The sequence below is a fragment of the Arachis ipaensis genome, chromosome B03, assembly GCF_000816755.2.
Source record: "Arachis ipaensis cultivar K30076 chromosome B03, Araip1.1, whole genome shotgun sequence".
NCBI classification, from domain to species: Eukaryota; Viridiplantae; Streptophyta; class Magnoliopsida; order Fabales; family Fabaceae; genus Arachis; species Arachis ipaensis.
Genome location: NC_029787.2, coordinates 135,312,743 through 135,318,452, shown reverse-complemented (window position 1 = coordinate 135,318,452; position 5,710 = coordinate 135,312,743).

Genomic DNA, 5,710 nt, shown 5'->3' with positions numbered 1-5,710 from the left:
TTGATCGCTTTAACAACAATCTTCATCATAATACCATGTGCTCATAAACAGCCGCTGCTTAGAGAGTAAGTGCAAATAACTAAAATTAAAAAATATTATAAATGATTTATAAATTTTTATATTTATATTTTTTAACGTGTTTTTCTTGCCTAATTATCTTATTTAATGTGTTGAGATTTTATATATTCGGCACTTACTTTAAAGTATAAAATAAATCTTAATATGGTACACATATTTACTGTATTAGAAAAATATAAATAAATCTCCAATACCCAAGCTCAGAAAAATAAAAAAATTTTTTATAAATAATAAAAATTTTGAAAAACATAAATAATAGACTGCATTCTCAATCCATTAAATATAAAAATAATATTCAATATAATTATTTTACTGTATTTTTAATTTTACTTTCCTATTTTACTTTCTTTTCTAATTTAAACCTTATTTTCACCTACTCCTAACGTCAACCCTATTTTTTCACCGCATCACATCACCGCCATCTTTCCTATCGTCGAAAACGAATCTTCTTAGCTTCACTCTTGCCCGTCGTCGCTAACCCGCCTAAAAGAATCGCAGTTCTCCTATTGCTCGGATGCTGCACCACTACTGCTGTGTCATCGCCGGCATAGTCGCGTCTTCTCCCCATCTTTTGCGCACCGCTGCTTTGCCCATTTCGAAGCCCACGAAGTGACGTCGCACCGTCGCCAAGTCAGAGGCCTTATTCCGCCGCTGCTCCAACGCTGTACATCTACCCTTGCTTCCACGCCGTTGCGTCATGTCTTTGCCACTTCCATCGCGTGCCATTTTGCTTCGTTCACCCAAATAGTATGACCCAAATAAACATCCACATCTTAGTGAAACCATTTGCATACATAATAAAATGAACATTTGCCTTAGTTAATAAGAAACAACTAACAAGTTGACCAAAATACCACGCATGCACTATGTTTAAATGGCGTAACTCAAACCCAACTTGAATTCAAGCAAAATTAAACTAAATCTAATCCAAACCACATAACAAAAGAAACTTAGCTTGCAGAGCATATGTGCATGCAGAATCAAGCAAATCAAGTAAAATACTAATGCTATACCCAAATAAACATCCACTTTAGAATGAAAAAAACCATCCACATACACAATAAAATAAATATTCGACTTAGTTGATAAGAAATAAATAACAAGACAGCAGTTACGGGGGCACCGGGGTTGTGATACAGTAGCGACGGCAGTGACACAGGATTGCAAGAGAGTGATTGCAGCGGCTGCATGTGTAACGCGATACGACAGTACTCGCGGCCGGGAACGCACCTCGTGGACGGACGGGCACCTCGCGAAGGCTCTCCTTCCGATGGTGGCGGAGATTTGTGTAGGCGGATCAGCGGCGCACTGTGGATGCTTAGCGGCGGAAGTCTGAACGGCAGGCGGTTAGAAGAAATGGGAGAACGGTGCAAAGAGACAGAAAGTGATGTCGCTTGAAAAAATATTAAAAAATAAAAAAAGAATTTAAAATTATGATTAAACCTAGTTAATTCAAAATTTGATTTTTAAAATTAAAATTAACTTATAGGTTATTAAAAAAAAGACGTTATTCCTCTATACTTTCTCATCTACGAAAATAATAAAATTATATCATTCTTCCATATTCACCTCAAACAATCATTTGCAAATTAAAACTCGTAAGTATCCACCATTTTTAAAAGGTGTAAATTTCATGTTCATAATGCTGTATATTTTAGACAAAGAAAACATTGTACGAAAAAAAAGCTCTACAACGACCAAGCAAATTAAGTCCAATTAAGTTATTGTACATATGTTTTATTGTGGTCGTTATCATTACTATCACTATCACCTCTTCCTCATCTTTTTACTCTTTTTCCTCTCTTTTTTTTATTTGATTTTTTTTTGTGCCTCCTTGATTATCATCGTTATCATCATTTTATTCTTCTTCTTCTTAGTTAAATATTATACAATTAGTTTAATAATTCATTTAGTTGTAAATGACACGGTTAAAAATTTTCAATGTCAAAATTAAAAAATTTTCTGTGTCACAGTTAAAAAATTTTGGAGCTATTTTTCTGATAAATTCTGCACAATTCAAAATTCTCATTCCTCCCTCATCATCATCATCTTATTTTACATTCTCATAATTCTTGTTTCACCCACTTAATAAGAACTTGTATCATGAATTCACGGTTAAAAAATTTTCTGTGTCAAAATTAAGAAACTTTTTATATCACAGTTAAAATGTGTCGATGCTATTTATGTTGAATTTTACATAATTCAAAACTCCTTATCCTCCTATTCTTCTTCATTTTAATACTTTTAATACCACGCAATCAATTCAGTGATAAATAGCACATAAATTTTTTATAAATGATATAAAAAATGTTAAAGAATCAAAAGTCCAAAATCTTAACTCCCTCTACCAATAAAATACATTCAAATATATTTTAGAATAAAAAAAATGTTAATTTATTGTAAATGACATAGAAATGGCTAAACCTCTTATATATGAATTTAATACCATCCAACTAGTTCGGTGATAAGAAAATTATATCATTTAGTTGGAAATGACACAGTTAATAAATTTCTATATTACGATTAAGAAATTTGGTGTCAAAATTAAGAAATTTATTTCTATGTCACTGTTAAAAAATTTCGATGCTATTTTTTAATAAATTATGCACAATTCAAAATTCTCTTTCATCATCATTGTCTTCTTCTTTTTCTTTTTTTTTTTTTCCTTCTTCTTCTGGTTTTACATTCTCATAATTCTTATTTCATACTCTAAACAAGAATCCGTGTCATGGTTAAGAAATTTCGGTGTCAAAATTGAGAAACTTCTATGTCACCATTAAAAAATTTCGGTGTTATTTTTTGATAAATTCTGCATAACTCAAAATTCCTCCTCTTCTTCTTCTTCTTTTCTTGTTCATCTTCTCCTTCTTATTTTACCTTTTCGTAATTCTTCTTGTTTTACCCTCTTAATAAGAATAAAAAAAAATACATAATGCTACAAAACCACCAAGAAGATGAGGAGGAAAAGAAAAAAAATTCAGCAATAGCAGCAGCAACAAAAAAACGTGGAGAAAACACGCAAAGAAAAAAAAGGAGGCATTCATATTAAAGAATGTAGGATATGCGTTAGTGGAGAGTTGGAGCGTGTCTAATACACTCTCACTAATAAAATTAATTTTTGTTGGTTTTGGGTCAATTTAGTTGGACATTGTTGTAAAAAAAACTTGGTAGTATAGAGGGATTGAAAGTATAATTAGACTTTATTTGATAAAACTTTTCGAAAAGGTGGTTGTGCTTTTCAAAAGCACAAGCACATTGTTTTACGTTTGGTAAATAAAAAAAATTATGTGCTTAATTATACTTGCATCTTTTAAATGTTAGTGGTACTTTTGAAAATACTTAAGGAAAGCTTTTTAAAGTTGGCTTGTACTAATCAAAATTAAAAAGTCTAATACAACCTCATACATTAATGTCTATTATAGTATTTTTAAATTTTAAAAATTATTTTGCCAAACGCATTTGTTGTTATTTGTCTTTATTAAACACTACAAGAAAATGGATTTTGCGTCAGATGTTAGCGGCGGGTTTATCGGCGAATTTACCAGCAGATTTGGCAATAAATTCGTTGGATATACAAGTTACCGTCGGATTCAATTTTTTGACGATAAATTCGCTGGTAATAATTAGAGGGAAAAAAAGAAAAATTGCTGCGATCATTACCATCGGATTTAAGGGTGAAAAATCCGATAGTAACGTAATTAAATGAAACGCGCCATTTTGGTCGCAGGCTGTGCGTTACTGGCAGATTTTTTCCGTGGTAAATTCGTCGATAAAATTGACCATAAATTCGAATTTGGGTACCTTTTCCTTCCATTTATGCAATATCATCAACCTCACTTCTCTCCCCTTTCTCTTTCTCTCTCGCTGTCACCCCCCCAATCATCACCATTCGCTACCGTTTCGTTGGTCACCACCACCCCACTCACTCTCATTGCTGGTCGTTGTCGCCGCCTCAACGTTGCTGCGTCCTGCACTGCGCTCGTTCAATAGCGTTAGCACCTCCTACTCCACACTCGTTCATCATCGTTGCGGCCTCCTCCCGCAGCTTCATCATCGCTATCTCGTCATTTTTTCCTTTTTTTATTTTATTTTGAAATTCTTTTAACATTTGGGGGTTTAGGATTCATTCCGTTGTTTGAAATTTTTTTAAAATTGTTAATCTTCTGAGTTTGTATGTTTACTTGTTCAATTATTTGTGTAATTATTGCTGAATTTTTTATTTGGTATTTAGGGTTTGTTTATTTTTTTGTTTAATTGTCAGATATACATATACATATATATACTGCTGTTGCTTGCCTTCTTTGCTTAATGAATTGAATTGGATGAGGATACATTTATTATTATTTTTGTTCTGATTGATCTATTTTATGTCGTGTTTAAACCTCTTATTGTTTGAGTATTGTTAGAGTATTTAATAGGATAGTGATACCTTTGTTATTGTTTGTTGGGTGATTGGGGACTTTTTAGCACTTTAGATCTTTCCTTGTTTTTTAGCAAGATTGATCGAGTTCAAATATCTTTTTGATTGTTTAATACGGTTCAGATTTCCATACATGCATGTTCTTATTGTAATTACTCTTGTTAAAGCCTTTTCTTTGTTATAGATTCCATTAGGTCTGTTTAGTTTGATTGAGCATATACTGTAAGCTTTTCTACGTCTGTGTAACAAGCATGTATGTTATATAAGTATTCGCTTTTATTATTTTTTCAAATTCTAATCCATTGTAATTTCATATCTGATTATAAATTTAAAAATTTGATTTAATTATTCTGTTAATTTCTATAGTTTTGTGAAATTTTTAATTAGGTTTTTATATTTTTTTTCTTTTTAATTGGGTCCCTGTACTAATTTTTTTTTCAATTAAGTCTTTCTTAGTAGTAATTAGCTTAATTTTATAGGGACCCAACTAAAAAAAAATTGGTATAGAGACCTAAATAAAAAAAAGTGTAAGGACCCAATTAAAAAAATATTTAGTGCAAGGACTCAATTAAAAAGAAAAAAAGTATAGGGACCAAATTAAAAATTTTGCAAAACTATAAAAACCAACAGAGTAATTAACCTAAAAATTTCAATTTCAATTTCAGTTTCCATCCTATATCTTTATATTCATATAATTGATTATTTGAATTTTGGGCATCCTAATATTGAAGAGAAGTAATATGATAACATGTCTAAGAGTGTATGTTGCTCATAATTTTATCATTCTCGTTTTGATCTTGTCTCTAAAAAATGTTTTAAATATGTGACCCATCGTTCCATACCGTCTATGTACAATGAATTCGAGATTGGGAGACATTGTGCTGTAGTTTCAATCTCATATGGATTCCATGTTTTTGTCCCAAGCTTATAAAGTGTATACAATTTACAAGTATAGCAGTAATAGACCGTGTTATAGATTAGTTAGAGGTTGTTTAGTCTTAATATCATAAATAGCTTGGGATGGTTGATTCTTTATGTAATGTAATACATTAATATAGTCTAATTTCTAATATTCATCAATATTACTCTTTTGATTTTTGGTTTAATTTTTGTAATTGAAGATTTGCTGTATTTTAAATTTGATTTTTCTGCTTAATTGAATTTTGTAAATTTAGAAATTATTAAATTTAAATATTTAAAATTATATATTAA